Genomic DNA, 20,098 nt, shown 5'->3' on the forward strand with positions numbered 1-20,098 from the left:
GCGCGGCGCAAAGGGCCCAACGCCGGTAAAGTACCTGCCTTGGGGTCTGTACATCGATGATCGAATCCTGGTAAAAGCATATGTACCTTTTTTGTTGCCCTAAAACGCTCTCTGTTGCTTTCTATATATATATATATATATATATATATATATACACACACGGTGGCCAACGCGCTGGAGCTGTTTTTCGCACCAGTATTCAGCGCCTCTCAGCACGCCGCGCCGGCCTAGCGCCCCAGTATCCAGCGCGCGACACAGGGCCCATAATCCGGCGTGGCAATGGACACTGGGTACTGGGTTTTCCAGTAGGCTACCATCATTTTGCTTGCGTAACGACGTCCTGTATAAGGCAAAGTTATCTCCGAACGGAAACACCTACTTACTCGCTGTCCCGACGCCTTTCATGATTGAACTATTACAGGTGTGCCATGATGATGCAAGTTCCGGTCATTTGGGCTACACACGAACACTATGTAGGGTGAGGCAAAAATATTATTGGCCAAGACTCACAGCGAACGTTCAACAATACGTCCGGACATGCCTTGAATGCCGGCGGCGAAAAGTGCCAGCAGTCACACCAGCAGGCTTCCTCCATGCAGTTTAAGTGCTCAAAACTCCATTTGCTCAAGTCGGAATGGATCTTCTGGGCCCATTCGGAATTTCTGCCGTGGGTCACAGATGGATTTTCGTAGCCACAGACTACTTCACTTGCTACGCCAAAACCAAGGCTCTGGAGCGGAGCACGGCAAGTCAAGAAGCCCATTTTTTTATACAGAATGTTGTACTGAGGCACGGTGCTCCAGCAGTACTATTAACTGAGAGGGCTTAGTGGAACAGCTCACCGGCGAATAACGGCGTACCATGCGCAAAGAGACTGACAAAATGCCTGAATAAGACGCTCGCAGATATGCTCTTCATGTTCGTGGATGTTGAGCACTAGAACTGGGATGAAATGTTGCCGTATGTCAACTTCGCATACAACATGGCTCGGCAAGAGACAACAGGAATGACACCATTCCGTCTCCTACATGGTCGTGAAGTCTCACCTACGCTAGATACGATGCGGCCACATGAAGCGATGGCATCGGAATGGATGGTGAGGACTTCACTTTGCGTGCTGAAGAAGCGCGGCAACTTGCTGGCTTACGTATTCATAGGCAGCAGAATTACCACTCGAGACGCTATAATCTTCCTCACCCACCAGTCTCCTACGAGCCCGGAGAGAGAGTTTGGGTTTGGACTTCCATTCGCAGTCGCGGCCTTTCGGAGAAACTGTTAAGTCACAACTTTGGACAGTATGAAGTTCTTCGGCGGCTCATTGATGTCAATTATGACATTGCTCCCGATAGTCAACATTGCTCAAGGCGTCGACGGCATCTACAGGAGGTTGTGCGCGTCCGATCGACATTCACTGCACCGCAAGCGTGTCCTCGTCCTGTTACCGTGACGATAAAGCATGGGGAGTATGCTTTTATGAAGAGAGGCTAAAGCCACGAGTAAAAGTCAGCAACAGAACAGAAAAAAATGAATTGAGGCACATAAGCAGTGACCACGCTCCCTTTAAAGAAAACAAAGTTGGCACGGCGGCTCTTCTGGTCTCTGAATACAGAACTGGTTTTTGTTTCTCGCAACCTTGTCCTGCAGCTGTTTGTTTTTCTTGACGTCGTGACAATGTTGATGGCCGTAAGAAGCGCACGTGCCTTGTATATAGCCTGTACTTCATTACAAAATTTCATAAATTATTAACATATGACTTTATTCCACTTCGTTTCCTTCGGTATTTTTTTATTTTTCTATTTTATCAAGAGGGACATTCATTGATTAAGGTGGGACACAGTAAACTCTCAAAGTCATTGGCCGACACAAATGGGCCTATGCACGCTTGATTAGGCGTTCAATAGCTGATTATTAAGCTCTTTTAGAGGACGGCTGCATTCCATAGCATGGTGAGCGCTAAAACCTCCTCGTGGAAACAATTCTGCTGTACAATCAGACAACAATGAATTTTTAAAGGGACACTAAAATATAAAATGATTTCTTCTGCATCAGTAAGTTACCTTTCTACAAGACCAAAAACACCACTCTTACAACGATACGACGTTTGGTAAGCCAGAAAAAGCCCAAGAACGAAATACGGGTGGCGACGCCTACTTAAGTTCCTGCACCTGGTGGCTGTGACGTCATGAATTTTTATGGCACCTTCTAGGGCCTAGTAATTATATATAGCGGTGCAGATAGACTAGATTCTGTTCTAAAGGAACCGAATAATAAACATGGCAAGTTTCGGCAACATTTTTTCAGCCAACGCGGCCCAAATGCGAAAACATGCTTTGGAATCCCTGACGTCACGGTGACGTCCCGGCGCTGGGGTTTCGACGCGAAATTCAAATACTGGTACTTGGGCCTTCATTTTCTCATCTAATAATCAAACTATTTTTTCGAAATGACTGCCCGCAGGGTTCTGAAACAATTCTTCATTAGTCTAAACTGATTTATTGTTTCGCTTTAGTGTCCCTTTAACGATGTACTTGAACTTGTCAATATGACAAAACACTGAGAAACTGAAGTCGATCCCATCGAGCACTGATATATGCACTGCTCTTACGGGTATGACGAATAATATTAGCACTCGTCATGCTCGTAATATAAGTGCAAACTTTGGATGGCTACCCATCGTGTTCTTCCGTTCCATTTTCCTGTTTTGCAGCTCTTCACTCGCGCATACTACATTAAATTTTAGGTACACTGTGTTTAGCTGGGCACAGTTGTGAGTTCACAAACATCCCGTTCACTTCTTGTTCTTTTCTTGCCTTGCGCTACGGTACTCGCAGTGAACAAAAAAGAACCTTAGCTTGATTACACGTCGCAATAGCCATCCGTATCCAAAGCGAAAATTTAACAACCTGCAAAAATATTCAAATTCATAAGGTATAAGACATGAAACAGAACTTAATCGGCGCTGTGCGAAAAAGAAAGCTACATAACACTCTCAAGACTTGATGCACGCCATTATTGCACAGCGTATTCGTACCGCACTTGCTTACCGCTGTTTTCAGATCATCCGAAACATGATCACAGCCAAGGGGAATAACAGTGTATTTACATGTTCCGTTAATGCAGGTTCCTCGCTTGTAACCCTCCTCACCGTTATAGCCTTCAGTAAATACCTGAAAAGATTGCCTTATGTCAGAGAAATTCCTTGCATTGATAAATAGTTAAAGGCATTTTATAGTTACATCAACAAAATGCTGATAATCCTTTTTACGTGTAACTAAAATTAATGTACGGTATACTGTGAGCAACAATAATCTTCTCTTAACATTATAACAATAAATACATAACACGCGAAGAGAAGTTATAGTAGACCCCACAATAAGTGACTTTTGTTAGATCAATTTCAAACATAGTAAAGGGTCATTTCACGCCTACTGCGCAGGTCGACGCCGTCGACCATATTATAGTTTTTTTTTATGCGATAAGTAATATGCCATCAATATTCTCACATTGACTGTAATTCACCAAAATATTTCATGTCGCAACGAGCACTGTTCTTCAAAGCCTAAAAAAAAGGCAGTATCGCGTTGACAGCTGTAACCAGATTTGGCATTGCGCTCCAGCTGCTCAGACAGTGCGCCAAGAATACAAAGCTAAAACAGTTTCACCCGACACAGCACTGCGAAGCGACTGCTGCTGAGCCGCACACACAGCGACGTGGCAGCTATTAGGCGTCTTACAACGCTGGTGTGTTGAGAGCCGCCCCCAGCGTTGAAGGCATCGCATCTTAATGGTACATACAAGATGTGGCAGAAGCAAAAAGCGTGACCGTTTGTTGTTTGAACTGTACTAGGGAGTTACAGCTTAGGGGGTTTACGGGCCAGCGTGCACGGCGGGCCAGCGGAGATGCCACTCCGCATGTGTGGTACGCTGGAGCGGCCAGCGTCTTCGCAAAGCGCGGCATTCGTTCACTGGTATCCTTTCCACAACAAAGAAACCGCAGCCGGCCAGCGTTCTTGCGAAACAAACATGGGGACCACCCGCACGAACGAGCGGCATGTTGATGGAGTCGTCTTCAAACAGGGCGTTGGCACGCCTGCAGGAGAAAAAGCCTAGAGGGTGTTTCACGACTGAAGACGACCTCGAGAGGTTTAAGCAACGAGGCCGTTTGACGATGACTTGAAGCCGGAACCTGAAGCCAGCGTACTGATCTTTCCACAGCAACTCCGACCTTATCCGACAAGTGGCGCCACTTGTCGGACATAAGTGTGACGGGCAGACCACGTGAGGAGTGGGTAACCAGCTACAGACCATTGTTTACTCTCTGATGACAGAAGGAATTCATGATAAGCTGACAGAAACGTTCATTGACGAGGAAAGGTGTAGCAGCAGAGGAATTGACCATAAAAGCATAATTTTGAAAATGGGATACGTAGTTGGGAAAGAGAGCAAGGAGCGCAAAATGGCCAGTCCAAATTTGAAAGTTGAACAAATAACAAGTATAGTGGCAAGAGTTGAGGAAGAACTTGGAAATGGCCAAGCAACAAGTGGGAATATAGTGACCTTTTAAGTGTAATAAAGACAGAAATACGAAAAGAGAAGTAACATGCTCTTTTGAAAGGAAAAACGAAACCAGAAAATTCGTGAAACAGGGACATACAATAAGCGATCGCCAAACGACAGAAAGCAACCACAGAACACAGGAGACAAACAAGCGCAGTTGCCGCATGATCAAGTAGCCCGCAAATGTAAAATATACAGGCAGGGAAAATCTATCGTTCAACTTCAATTACTAGTTCAAGCAAAGGTAAAAGGTGAAAGTGAATGATGGTTGTCAGACACCCACAAAAAAAAGAAGGCCGCACCTAGAATATTTTGGAACCACATTAGCTTATTAGGCAAGAAATGTGACACAATACATAACATATCCTAGACGAAGATGGAAACAAACAGGAAGGAGACGTGGCATTAAATTACATCGAAAAAATAGCAGCAAATCTTTTCAAGGTTTATTCCAGGAAAAGAGAGCATGAAAGAGAACGAGATGGAAAAGAAGCTGGTGCTAACAAATTTCAACTGCAAGAAAGCTGAAGAGAGAATTCCTAAGCGCACAGCCACAGGCCTAGACGAGGTTCCCGTTGGGCTGATTCTTGAACAAGGACCGAAAAGTAAGGAAGTTCTGTGGAAAACTGTAGAAAAAATTGAAATATAGACGAATACCAGGCAGTTGGCGACAAAGAAGAATGAATTTATTTCATAAATGTTAGGGGGAGAAAGAATTCATTCATATAGACCGTTGACCATTACGTAGGTAATATACAGGTTAACAATGCAGGCAATTAAATTAAAGCTGCAAGCAGGGGCAGAGAATAATTACATTTTGGGAGAACTTCAGAATTGCTTGAGAATAGGTAGGCGTCTGGATGATAACTTATTTGTCCTTACTAAGTATATTGAAATATACAGAGAAGAAAGCAGACCGTTATATGTGGCCTTTTTTGGATATTATAGGAGCGTATGACAGCGCAGACCACTACATTTTGTGGGCTATTCTGGAAAGGGAAGACTTGGGTGACGGTTGTATACAGCATTTGAGAGAGATTTACCTAGAAAATACCATTTGCGTTGAATGGGAAAGGATGAGGAGCGAGGAGAAAGTTCACATCAACAAGGCACTGAGGCAGGGGTGCATTTATCCCCACTGCTGTTTATCATGTACATGGTGAGGATAGAAAAGCGCTAGAGGGAACTAATATTGGGTTTAATCTCTCGTGCAAACAGGCGGGTACATTAGTAGAGCAGCAGCTTTCAGGTTTTTTTGCATGCGGACAACATTGTGTTGCTAGCTATGAAGCAATGGAATATGCAATGTCTGGCGGTCAGGGACGCCATAATTTACATCTGAAATTTAGCGTTAAAAACAATCAGGTCCTATGATATTCAATAAAAACAGTGAACAGAGAGTGTCAATACCGGGCCAGGAAATACCTCGCGTGAAAGCATATAAATACTTTGGTATATGGATAAACGAAGTCAATACATATATATATATATATATATATATATATATATATATATATATATATATATATATATATATATATATATATATATATATATATATATATATAGAACCATAGAACCGCATGAAAAACAATAACTGTAAATGGGAATAAAAAATGCGGCCATAATGAAACACAGATTGCTATAGGGATACAGTAGCTACGAAGTGCTCCGGGGTATGTGGAAGACTTTGATGATTCCAGGACATCCATTTGCAAATGCAGTTGCTTGATTGAAATCAAGGGTACAATCAGGACTTGGGATGCCTACAAAAGTCCTTGGGATGCCTCGCATTGGTCGGTCACGGGTAGACTCCAAATGAAACTGTGCAGCGTGATATGGGCTGCACAAGTTTGGAGTGAGGGAAGCTCACAGTAAAATTGATTATGAAGAACGACTGAATAATACGGAAGAAAGCAAATGGGCTGGGACAGTGCCCAGATATTTGTACAGGGAAAACATTGATTCAATGTGGAGGAAAATAACCAGGAAGCTCACCAGCAAGTATGCGGCCAATGTCGTGACTAACACGGCAACAAAGAACGTGAAGCAAAAAATCAAATTAGCTGGGATAATCTCATGTGTGGCGGCAAAGGAAAAGAAACCTGCCGTGACTATTTGAGAGGAAAAAAACGAAATTAGGAAAAAAAACAATTCATGACAACTCACAAGGAAGCTCTGCTTTTTGAAGCGAGATTAGGATACCCTAGAATGCGCACGTGTAAAGCGAGACACAGAAAGGAAGAAGCATGTGCTTGCTGCTGCAACGCTAGTGAAACAATGAACCATATTTTATTCACGAAGATGTATGCCCAGCGGTCGCTTTAGGCACATCTGGCCACCTTGAAGATCCCGGGTTCAGCGAGAGCAGGGTAAAATAAGCATGTCCGCAATAGATATAAGTAAGAAGTGATTGGAAGGTTGGTGGACGAAAAGCAAGAAAACGACAACGCAACAACGGATGCGTACAAAAACAAAGTTCGCAATAGGGGTTCACAACGTTTGGTTATGAAAATTTATCGTGGGTTTTTCTCCTTTTCTTCCTTTCCTTTCTTAACATAGGTGGGATATGAGGCAATATAGTAACATGACCTTGGTGGCGCAACCCACGACCCCGTTCCGAGGTGACGCTCGTAGCATCCCTCCATCCATGCATCCTCGACAGAACGAGAGATTGTTACCTAAAACTCCGCCTTTCGTGCGGTGCTCCGTTGCGGTTCCGCTCGCCCGCACACCTGCTCGCCCGTATACCCGCTTAACTATAGCTCTCTACTGTTCGTTCCGCCCAGACCGCTGCACGCGCTACCGTATCATATGCACGCAGGTGCACTGCCCGAACGCTATTAATTTTTCGCACAAGCAACGGAACCAGTAGAAGTCGAAGCGCCATCCTGGCTCCACTGCAGAGCTGATTAAGCGCAGCCTGTCGGTGTGCAAATTTTGTGTCTTCGTGTTTGCAGCAGAGATAGTGAGACAGAGAGTGAACTTTAGTTGCTAAAGTAGTACGAAATTCCTTCTCTATGAGTTGAGCCGGCAGCCCAAGGCTCCATTCCATTGCGCGACTCCGCGAGCCCGCTAGGCCAGTCGTTGCTGTTCCGGCCGGCATGAACTTAGCAGCGCAGATTCCGAAGAGGAAGGGGTAAGGTTTAGTATAGGAGACGCCTGAAGGGCTAGGGCAGTGTCACGTAGAGTGATATACTGTTCGTTTGTCCCCACAGTAGGGGCAGTAGGACGGCTATAGTCTGGAATGAAACAGTTGAACCAGGTGAAGACAAGGAGAGGCATTGGCGACGGAGTCTACCCTACTAATCGAATGATAAGGAGGCGGATAGATGTGGCGGCCCTGTCGGCAGTACTAGAGGGTCACGTTTCAATATACAGGAGCTGCCAGTGAGTCAGTCATAGGGGTTATACAGCTCTTTCTATGGTGCCTGGCTTGCCAGACTTCTGGTGAGCGCAATAACAGGCTCTTTATCGTGAGGAGAGGCGTGTCCAGGAGTCCACACCATAGTGGAAAAACAGATAACGTGGCTGAACGAGGCTGTCGCGCCGACCATTTGTTCGGTTGGGGTTTACACCTCTTTCGGCAGCTAGCGCAGATCATTCGGTGATCAACCATGGCAGCGTGAGCGGCGCGTGCGCCCGTAATACATATTTCTCCTCCTCAATAGAATGGCTAGTAGATAGTCCGATATATGCCTTTGTACCCTTCCAACCATCTGGCTAGTCTTTGGGGAGCAACATTAAATATATCATCCTAAATATCTATGCTTCGTAGCGCCATCGAGACCTTATTGTGCTGTGCAACTCATGAAAGTCCACATGTCGTGACAGCGTGTTTAGAAATGTTCAACTCGGTTACAAATGCCAAAACATCCGGCTATTGCAAAGTGCAGTTTTACAGCGAAGCTGTTTATGCGGATTGTGTGCCGTCGTTGTACTTTGTTAAAAAGGGGCCGCGTGAGCTAGCACGAGAGGACAATAGGAGCTCAACAGGGGGAAAGGGGTTGGAGGGACCATTTCCCCCTCTGAGAATGCTATCTTATGCATAATCGGTTGAGACACGGTGCATTTTAGGTGATCGAGCTAGATTGGCATCGAATCTGTCGACAATTGATTCTACCCGCCCGCGAACGAAACCAATGTCAAACTGGCGGTTTGCGGCCAACGAACAGTGCCGAGCGATTGAAACGTGGTCCCAGGAGTGCGTGGCTGCCGGCACATTTTCCTGGCGCAAGAAGTGCCGGCAGCCACGTGAATAATCCAGCCAATCCAACCAATCGTAAAAAGCAATTGCAGCGCTCGCCTCTCCAAGGGTGGGCTTTGCGCCCAAAATACAGAGCTCCAGATGCCCTCTACCAATTAAAGGTTGTGCCGTTCGGTTTAGGCAATGCCTCCGCCACGCTCGAAGAGATGATCGACTCTCTGCTTCAAGGTTTCAAATGGTGAACTTGCCTTTGTTACCTCGACGACGTCCTTCTGTTTTCTCCTATAGTTAGAACGCACCGTGAGCGCGTCGCAGCTGTCCTTGACGTCTTCCGCAAGGCTGGGCTCCAATAAACTTATCGACATGCCGCCTCGGGCGCCGACATATTACAGTGCTAGGCCATCTCCTCCATGCTTCCGGAGTACAACCCGACCCGGAGAAGGTTCGCGCAGTAACGACTTTTCCTGTACCTCAGTGTGTCAAGGACGCCCGGAGTTTTGGGGGGCTCTGTTCTTATTTCCGACGGTTCGTGAAAGAGGCTTGAAGCGAGGGTGGCACCTTCGCAAAATGTGTCCAACTTTAGCGTGCTCGGTGGCGCTGGGATTAGCGCCTCGAAAGAATTCCTGTATGGCCCGAACATATTCTCGCAGACCCTCATCTGGGTGTTGCGTTCGGGCGTCCTGCTCGCGTGGGATGCGGTAGTCGTAGTCTACTGGAAGAAACTGCGCTCGGAAGGCCGCGACGAATTGGTCCCAAGAAAGGAACGGAGGCTGCAGACGCAGCCACTGTGCCACGGTACCTGGATGAGACACGGGCAACACTCGTTAGAGCAAGTCAAGCTCCGAGACATCCGAAGGCTTGCTGTAAAGCGCGAAATCATCCAGTAAATTAGTAACAGATTTCCCGGCGCTGCGGTCTCTAAACGTTGGAACGTCCAACGGCAGCTTCGTCAATGCGACGGGCTGCGCACGCTTGTGGCGCATGCGCGGGGCGGTGGCCATGTCCTCAAGCAGAGCCATTAACGTGTGACACAACGCGGCAATCTAGCCCAAGGGCGACGAGGCCATCGTGTCTCGGCGCTCACTGGCTTCGCCGACTCGACCTCCGGCCACAGTCGAGGCTGCTGGTAGCTGTTGGTCTTCCAAGGTTGCTCTGTGTTCCGAAGAGCGCGTCTCCAGGAAAATAAGACAAAATAAACCAGGCAAACAAGACGCTAAAGATGTAAGCATACTAGTAACACCGCGCAAAAAAGGTACCACTACCGCTGCCGGCAAAATGACAAAAACGCCAGCTAAGAAACCAGAAGCCCCGATGCCTATCTCCGAGAGCCACGAGCTCTCGGAGATAGCAAAGTGATATCGGAGATTACACGTTGGCCGCCAAATGTGGGCTCAGGGACGTGGCTTCAGAGCCAGTGGCCGGCTGAGGCTCTCAGAGACACTACATAGTGCGGGAGACGTGCGAAGGACAACCTTTATTGTCCGGAGCGCAAACAACTGAGACCAAACCCAGTTTCATGATCGCCACTCCCCGTGCCAGGCTCGCTGCGCGTGGCCCGGGCGCATGAGCCCCGCTGCGACGATGATGATGGCGGCACGCTGTGCCGCCATGCGGCTGGTATTCCTCATACCACTGACGCAAGCATCGGGTGGTAAACCTCAGTTTGTTTGACAAGCTCTGTCAAAAGCGGTTCTTGTTTATAGGATGTAACTATCTTTTGTTTTCAAAGCAAGTAGTATTTTCTACAATTAGAAGTTTTTCTTATCTAATTGCCTGAGAAGAGGCGAGGAGCACGCTCAAGTGGAGATTTTCGATGGGGCCGAGCGAGCGCAGTGAAAGTAGATAGCCGGATGAAGAGGGTGGTGCCAGCGTCTGGATTGGTTCGCTTCCCATTGCTTTGCTTGCGGTAGCTGGTCGAAAATCGCAGCAGCGTACAACGGAATGTTAAAAATGCTGTTAAACCCGCCGTGGTTGCTCAGTGGCTATGGTGTTAGGCTGCTGAGCACGAGGTCGCGGTATCGAATCCCGGCCACGGCGGCCGCATTTCGATGGGGGCGAAATGCGAAAACACCCGTCTACTTAGATTTAGGTGCACGTTAAAGAACCCCAGGTAGTCGAAATTTCCGGGGTCCTCCACTACGGCGTGCCTCATAATCAGAAAGTGGTTTTGGTACGTAAAACCCCATAATTTAAAAATGCTGGTAAAATAAATTCTCAGCAAAGAAGATTTGGCAGAGCGACATCATTTACGTGCTGAAAGGTCTCAATAACCTTATACTCCCCCGGAATTTTTTTTATTATACGCAAATAAATGCATGCTCCCCTGCAGCTCCGAGTTACCAGTGCCACAGTGAAAGGCGGGCAGCCATCTTCCATTCGTTTTGGAACGGGGCACCTTACGGCTATTCAGAAAAAACTTTCAGTTTTGTTCGGCATATTAATAAGCCTTTTGCGCGTACACGTCACTTTGACGTGGAGAGTTTTCGTGGTTTTGTGATGCAGCGTGACAGACAGGTAAAGTGGGTGCAACCCGAAAGCGTTTGACCAATAGCAATTTGTCCAATGACGCCCTTTTTCGCTAATGGTGAAAAACACGTCGAATCATAAATTATTATTTTTCTTTTGTTCGGCCTGCTCGTGCATATTCAATGTGTACATATCAAGTCAGATGGGGCGTTTAGGCGTTTTTGGTGACGTCGTGTGACAGGCGCAGTGGGTGGTGGATCGAAAATTTTTTGACCAGTCGTGGAGGGCTCCGATTGCACCGATTTCCATCCGCAGCGAAGAATGACAAGCTGCGCCACCGGTGGATAGCTGCAGTGAATAGGAAGAACTACCAACCCAGTGAGAATGCACGAGTGAGTATTCGATCTGTGTATATTTTGGTGCCACGTTCAACTTTGCGCCCTACGAACGTAATATGTGTAATACGCAGGTTTGCTCCGAGCACTTTCTGGACAGCAAGCCTACAGAGCAGAATCCCGCGCCGGTGCTCCGCCTTGGCTATAACAAGAAGGCAAGCCTTTTCGTGTTTTCATTCAAGCAGAGCTCCCGACGGTTAAGCGGAACAGCTGAGTTTGCGGTTAGCGATACTTGCAGCTGGTGCACGGCATGACCATTAAGCGTGAACGACAAGTTGTAAGCAATAGTATGTTGCCCTGCTGGTGAACGTTATTGCTAATGAAAGTAAACCGAAGTCTGCTCGTCACGTAGCATACGTCAACAAAACGTAAACGACGACTGCTCGTCGCCGAAGGCGTTCTTGCAGCGCACCTGTCTTTACGAGCTGGTGTTGCAGCTGCCATTCGTAACGAATTCATTTGAGCCTCCTGAGCTCTACACTGCGTGCGGGCTGTTATGCGGGGCAAAGCTCAAATTTTTCCGTTCATATGGCGAGGAAAATAAGGTGCTTAATTGTTGTATTTTCTAACAAAATTGTGCTTGTTCTCACCAGTTTTTTTTACTGTTTTCTTTTCTAAGGGAGCACCAACAATCCGATATGGCCTCGCACAAGCGAAACAGGTCTGATACCAGATAGCTGCAGTTGGTGGGGCAAATTTTTTGGAATGCGGGTGCGGTTGTTGTCTTGTACCAAAGGGGTCCCTGATGATGCAGCTTTAAGTAGGGATGGTAATTTTATGTGCCCTGTCATGGTTTGTGCAACTGTACGACACCTGCATCTGTCATGCTCGCCCTGATATACGGGCTTTGACTGCACATGTAGTTGAACATTATAACTACTGTAGTTGCTCATTTTCCAATGAGTGCCGGTTTAGCATTATATGCTGCTTGTTCGAATGCTGTAGGCTTGTTCTGAATGTTGTACTCTTAAGTGGTTGCACGATACAATTGGCCTGGTGCATTTTCTATTTCATTTTGAGAGGACTTTATATCTTCGCAACAGTGATGGCATGGGAAAGAACTACATCCCTTCTTATCTATATTGTTTTCAATGTGCAGGTGTTGAAGGGCAGGCGTCTGCTAATCAGGCAGTCAAACGACCTCGCCAGTTGGTTGCCAAACGCGGCCAACCCAGTAGTGACCATGACAAACAAGACCAAACTGAAAGTGCAGAGGACAATGTTCTGCGTGCTTTAATAATATATGGCACCAACACAGTGCTGTAAAATCCTTCAGAGGTTACGTGCCGAAAAGCTCGCACGTGTTCTAGCATATAGCGCGCGGTTTGTTCAAACGTAATAGCGTACTTACCCGATGTATTCGCTTCTGCAGTCTGCACAGCACTCAGTGTGGCCATTGCGGACTTGCATGAGGTCTTGAAGTTTGATTGAATCGAGACAGCGAAAATGACAGGCTAGAAAAAACGCGAAACACGCCTTCCGCCCAGCTAAAAAGCCCAAGTTTCGCTTTCGCGCCGGGTCACATCTCCCGGCGTGGCAGCCCAGGCCTGCTACTTCGTGGCGCTTGGGATAGATGGCGCGACCGGCGCTCATCAATATGGCGGCGCGCTTTGAATTCACGGTGTGCTGGTGTTATGCCCGGCGCCGATATGGCTCCTGAGCCATTCGCGCATCGGAGTCGGCGGAACTCTCGCACCACAATGCATTGCGCGCGAAGAAAAAGGCGCCAACACAACTCCGCAGACGCCTTTTGCGGACGGCGTGCGACTTGCCGAACGTTCTGCGCATGCTCCAAAGATAGCAGCGGACGGCGCGCGCGTTGAAGTATTGAGGGGATGGCATCTCGGCTGGCGCACTGCAACCGACGTAGCGTGACTGACAGCGAACGACGCTCTCCCGGGCGCCGATAATGTCGGACTATAAACGTGCCTTAATTAAAACTGAGTCCTCGTTGCAGTATCGGGGCCCAAACACGGTCACCGGGCTGGTACTCGACGAAGCGTCGTCGGAGGTTATAGTGTCGGCTGTGTCGGTTCGCTGCTAGTTCTTGATCCGTAGGCGGGCGAGCTGTCGGGCTTCGGCGCGCTGGAGATATCTAGCGACGTCAACATTCTCTTCGTCAGTGACGTGCGGCAGCATGGCGTCGAGCGTCGTCGTCGGGTTCCTGCCGTACACCAGCTTGAACAGCGTGATCTGTGTTGTTTCTTGCACAGCCGTGTTGTAAGCAAAGGTTGCGTACGGCAGGACCGCGTCTTGTGCTCGACGTCGACGTACATTGCTAACATATCGGCGAGGGCCTTGTTCAGGCGCTCCGTGAGATCATTCGTCTGCGGTTGGCAGGCAGTTGTTCTCCTGTGGCTTGTATGGCTGTATTGCAGAATGGCTTGGGTGAGCTCTGCTGCTAAGGCTGTTCCTCTGTCAGTGATGAGGACTTCTGGGGCACCATGTCGCAACAGGACGTTCTCGACGAAAAATTTCGCCACTTCGGCTGCGCTGCCTTTCGGTAGAGCTTTAGTTTCAGCGAAGCGGGTGTGATAGTCCGTCGCTACGACGACCCACTTATTTCCGGATGTTGACGCCGGAAATGGTCCCAACAAATTCATACCGATCTGCTGAAATGGTCGGCAAGGAGATTTGATCGCCTGTAGTAATCCTGCTGGCCTGGTCGGTGGTGTCTTGCGTCGCTGACAGTCTCTGCATGTCTTGACGTAACGGGCGATGTCGGCGGTGAGACGCGGCCAGTAATACCTTTCCTGTACCCTCGACAGCGTTCGGGAGAATCCGAGGTGCCCAGCGGTTGGATCGTCATGTAGGGCGTGCAGTACTTCTGGGCGCTGCGCTGACGGAACAACAAGAAGGTAGCTGGCGCGGACTGGTGAGGAGTTCTTTACGAGCAGGTTGTTTTGTAACGTGAACGAAGACAATCCGCGCTTAAATGCCCTAGGGACCACGCCGGTGTTCTCTGCCAAGTACTCGACGAGGCCTTTTAGTTCCGGGTCTGCTCGTTGCTGTTTAGTGAAGTCTTCCACGCTTATTATTCCGAGGAATGCGTCGTCATCCTCGTCGTCTTGCGGCGGGGCATCGATGAGGGCGCATGATAGGCAGTCGGCGTCAGAGTGTTATCGTCCGGACTTGTAGATTAGCGTGACGTCATATTCTTGCAGTCTGAGGCTCCACCCCGCCAGCCGTCCTGAAGGGTCCTTTAAGTTAGCTAGCCAACACAACGCGTGATGGTCGCATATGACTTTGAATGGCCTGTCATATAGGTAAGGGCGGAATGTTGCTGTAGCCCCAATAATGTCGAGGCATTCCTTTTCAATCGTAGAATAATTGCGTTCCACTTTTGACAGCGATTGGCTAGCATATATCACCCGCTCATGGCCGTCTTGCTGGCGCGCTGTTATCTGAACCCGCCAGCGATGCCGCCGCCCGGCCTGCTGCCGGCGGCGATCACTGCTCGTCCAAGTTTCGTGCTTTGATGGCCTCGCCGACGCAGCCCGTGCTCCCTAACGATGTACCACTGTCTGATGACATGGACCCACAGGCTCCGGACGACCAGGCTGCCTCGTTTGCGCCGCTGACTTTAACGAAAAACTCGGCTGCCGCTGTTATACCTTCAAGGGTGCTGCTGCTGCCGGACACCAACGCCTTCGCCCCACTCATGGACCTAGAGGAACAGCATGGCGTTGAAGGCAAGTCTGCGAATACTTTTTGCCAAGCTCGCGTCATTTCCACCGCACCGAATGGAGAAAAACGTGCGTGAGGCTCGCTTATGCTGACGCCCGAACGACAGTACACGAGTATACCCAGGGATTACCCCTGTGCGAGAGGCGCACGTCGCATGCCTCCTGCTCCCGTCAGTCGGCAGGACGAAGAGGACAACTGGGTATTTGTTCGTTCTCGACGGACAAAGCAGAACCGTACGACGGACGCGGCGACGCCGAGCTCAAGTGCCCCGCGTAAACATCAACACACCGTCATCCTTCGGCCTAAGCAGCCGTGCCGCATTATGGATGAGCAGTTCATATGGTTAGACAAAGTCATAACGCGCCACATTTCGGCTCATCTCGGTCTCTCTAAGGAAGACCAAATACCGGAGTTCTCGGTTCGCTACTTAAGTCAGAGCAATAAGCTCGCTGTCGACGCGTCCGCACCCGAGGTGCGCAACGCACTTCTCGCAATAGTGTCCCTGCCAATCCGTGGACAGTATGTGCCCTGTCAAGCATACGAAGACATTGGTCCTAATGAAATCAGAGGCATCATTAGAAATGCTGGGAACATAACCTCTGAGGAACTAATGAACTCCTTGCATTGCCGCAAGTGCAAAATCCTGCAAGCCCGCCCACTTGGTGACAAAGGTACTGCCATGGTCACATTTGAACGTAACAGCCTACCCTAGAAGGTCGGCCTGCGGTCATTTACTATCCGTGTCTTCTCCGTACCGTACACGAGTGGCAGTTTGTGACATATGTCACAAGATCGGGCACCACAAGGAGCAATGCCCCAACACTCTGGCAGCGAGATGCTCTACATGCGGTCTGCGGCAAGACGAAGCGGGAACACAGTGCCCGAACGCAGAACCGAAGTGCCGTAGCTGTGGTGGTTCTCACTTGGCCACAGGCACAAACTGTCCAAAACGACAAGTCAACAAGAAAATTGAACAAAAACGCAAGCCAACTGCCCAAAGGCCACGTAGGAAATGGCAGAGGGGCGTCAGCACCGCTGTCCCGAGAGCGGAACTGAACAAAATTTATCTAGACCCATGCTAAAGGCAACGCGCCAGTATTTCCACACCGGGCCACTGGTATCCCCAGCTGCAAAGTCAGAAGCCAACGGAAAAGCCACTTTCGCGGATGTAGTTAGACAAGCGAACGCGCACCTAACAATCAGTTCCAGCAATAGTACAGCGCTTCCCTCAACCTCAACACTCTCATCCTCTGCGCTGCAACCACCCTCAGATGAAGTGGCGCAGTATACGCGCAGGGCCCCAGCTCAGTTAACGGTGCTTACACCTCCCAGCGATAATCCATATCTTCCCGCCCCAACGACACTTCACGATCTCGAGCGGCGTCTTGAAAATCATATGGCGCAAATAGAGAAGTCCATCCATCAAAGCTTCCAACAGCTTACTAACAGGGCCATAGAAACATGCGTCCACACCATCATGGAGCGTATCATGCTTTCCGGCACTCCCTTTTGGCACAACCTCTCCGACGTCCGCAGGAGCACCAGCAATGCATACGCCTTGGGTACCACCAAGCTTCATTGCTGATGAAACAACACAGCCTCACGATGTCTAGCTCTTCAAATTCATCACCATGGGCAACTGTCCTGCAATGGAATTGTCGTTCTCTTCGTAACAAGAGGGCTGACATGACCGCACACAGATGCACGCGCTCGACCGGTTACTTAACGAAGCCAAACGCATTGTAACTGGACTCCCAAGGTACACAAGCCTCGAAGCGCTTAAAGGTTGCAGCAAACTCAACCACCTGTCCGAGCTCGTAGACATGCACATCTATGCACAAGAGACGAGACTTCGCGCCACAAAAGCCGGACGACACACACTCATGCTCTTCGGGTATGACGTCCACAAAATGCCCATTTTGCCCAACAACGCGCCGCCGTGGGAAATCACGGCTCTCACCGATGGCAGGCCACATCCTCTCAATATGGACCCTACTCAGCGAATGCGGCGCCTTGCATATGCCAAGACGCATGCCAATGCTACGAGTTCACTCTCCTTGACTGAACGCATCGTATACACGGACGCTGCACTGCCTGCAGACGACGCTAGTAACACCTGTTATGCCACTGCGTGGTACGACCAGACAAATGAAAATCAGAACCGCCGCCATCATATATCAGCAGAAGCAATGTCCAGCACCCGCGCTGAGCTAATGGCCATCCTAGATTATTTGGAGTGGGCCCTCGCAACTTCGTCTCAAACTGACCCTGTTCACCGTCATGTGTACACAGATTCCCAGGCTACCCATCTGGCATATGCTAATGTTATTTACACAGATCCCGTACGGCAGAAGGTCCGGCACCAGGCACGCCTGCTGCGCGAATGCGGTCACGATGTTACCATTCACTGAGTCCCTGCACACTGCGGTATCCCCGGAAACGAGAAAGCTCATAGACGGGCGCGCGCTCATCTCTCTACCGCGCTAGCCAGAGCCTCCGATAATCCTTATCCTCTCCTAGCTACCACACATGAGGTAGCAGACCCAATGGCAGACAAGTGTGCGACCAAACAATGACGTGCCGCCTACCACGCAGCAGTGGGCAATCCACTCTCTATACCTTCGCTTCCACCGAAGGTATTCACACGGCGAGAGTCAGTCTTGCTTCGGAGAATTCAGACAAGCACCCTCCTTACTCCTCACTTGTTGAACCGTTTCCACAGGGGTGGCACACCACCACCCGTAAGTGGGTTCTGTTCCATGTGCACATGTGCTGATCTCAACCACCTTTGTTGGGAGTGCCCCCTCTACATCCCACCAAGGCGTCGTGCCCTGGCCACCATACAGCGGAGACCCTGGCCTTCTCTCCAGACTTGGGCTTGCCCGGATACCACGTCTCCGGACCATGCCATCGAGCTCTGGCGAGCACTGCTGCTGTTCCTCCAGGACCCTGCGGCACCATCCGTCGGCGATCGGCTCCGCGACAGCCACAAGCGTCATGCGGCCCCCACTTAGCTGCCTCCAGGACGTTCGTTAATAAAACGGAGTCAGCCGTACCCTTCACCTTTTGCAAATACACCCCTCCCCTTTCCACCGCAGCGTCTTCGGCGCATTTTAATGTGGAATAAACGTGGTTTCATTCATTCATTCATGGCCGTCTTTCTTCTGGACTAGGACGGCAATGAGGCCTAGGCTACTGGCGTCAGTGTGGATTTCGGTATCGGTGGCTTCGTCGAAATGTGGAAGTACTGGCGGCGACTGCATGCGTCGTTTTAGTTCTTGAAATGCGTCAGTCTGCGGCGTGTGCCACTTGAACTCGACGTCAGAGTTGGTTAGATGCGTTTAGCGGCTCAGCGATGCGTGAAAAGTCATTGACAAAGCGCCTGTAGTAGGCATACATGCCAACGAATGTACGCACTGCCTTCTTGTCGATGGGCTGTGGGGACTTTGCGATGGCAGCTGTTTTCTGCAGGTCGGGGCGTACTCCGGATTTGCTGATGACGTGGCCTAGGAACAGAAGCTCATCTTAAGCGAAGCGACACTTTCACGGCTTTAGAATGAGCCCTGATGACTTGATCGTATCTAATACTGTCGCAAGCCGCCTAAGGTGGTCGTCGAAATTTCCGCCGAAGACAACGACATCATCCAAGTAAACAAGACACGTCTGCCACTTCAATCCTGCTAACACGGTGTCCATGACGCATCGAAACGTTGCAGGTGCCGGCAACAGTCCCAATGACATGACCTTGAACCGTAGAGGCCGTCTGGCTTGATGAAGGCGGTCTTTTCGCGATCTCTCTCGTCGACTTTTATTTGCCAGTAGCCAGACTTCAGGTCCATCGACGAGAAGTATTTAGCGTTGCAGAGCCGATACAATGCGTCATCTATCCATGGAAGGGGGTATACGTCCTTCTTCGTGATATTTTCCAGTCGACGATAATCGACGCAGAAACGTAGGGCTCCGTCCTGTTTCTTCGCGAGGACAACAGGCGATGCCCACGGGCTTTTCGATGGCTGGATGATGTCGTCGTGGAGCATTTCGTTGACTTGTTGCCTAATAGCTTCACGTTCTCGCGTCGAAACTCGGTAAGGGCTATGGCGGAGTGGTTGAGGGCACTCTTCGGGTATTATGCGATGCTTTGCAACTGGTATTTGTCGAATCCTCGATGACGTCGAAAAGCCGTCTTTGTATCGTCGGAGCAGACTTCTCAGCTGTTGCTGCGTAATCATAGGGAGAGTTGGATTTACGTCGAACTCCGGTTCGGGGACAATGCTCGGCGGGGTAAATGATCGGCGGGGCAGAATCTCAGAGGACAAAGGCATTGCTCGTTTCCACAATTTCCTCGATGTACGCGATTGTCCTGCCCTTGCTGATGTGCTTGAACTCTTGGCTGAAGTTGCTTAGCATCACTTCCGCTTTCCCTCCGTGGAGTCCAGCGATCCCTCTTGCGATGTAAATTTCACGGTCGAGTATAAGATGTTGGTCACCCTCTATGACGTCCTCTACGTCAGCGGGTGTTTCGGTGCCGACGGATATAACAATTCTGGAAAGCGGTGGAGGCTCATTTGATATTCGAGCACACTCAAGATGTGGTGACCACGAGAGCTCTACGGTGGTATCGCTTGATCTTGCCAGTGTTATTGATTTCGACTTCAGGTCGATGATTGCGCCGTGGTGGTTCAGGAAGTCCATGCCAAGAATGACGTCTCGTGAACGATGTTGGAGGATAACGAAGGTGGTAGGGTAAGTCCGGTCAAGAACGGTAATTCTTGCTGTGCGGATTCCA

The 20,098-nt window shown here is 49.4% G+C and overlaps 1 long non-coding RNA gene across 1 annotated transcript in view; it reads right to left on the bottom strand.

The window, feature by feature from the left end:
* Positions 1 to 3,161, bottom strand: part of LOC129386469 (uncharacterized) — a 62,365-nt gene extending 59,204 nt beyond the window's left edge. Inside the window, exon 1 of the long non-coding RNA XR_011893918.1 lies at positions 3,045 to 3,161. This is a non-coding gene — a long non-coding RNA (uncharacterized lncRNA). The remainder of the gene's footprint in view (positions 1 to 3,044) is intronic.
* Between the last annotated feature and the right edge of the window lie 16,937 nt (positions 3,162 to 20,098).

This window comes from Dermacentor andersoni, chromosome 4 (assembly GCF_023375885.2).
Source record: "Dermacentor andersoni chromosome 4, qqDerAnde1_hic_scaffold, whole genome shotgun sequence".
NCBI classification, from domain to species: domain Eukaryota; kingdom Metazoa; phylum Arthropoda; class Arachnida; order Ixodida; family Ixodidae; genus Dermacentor; species Dermacentor andersoni.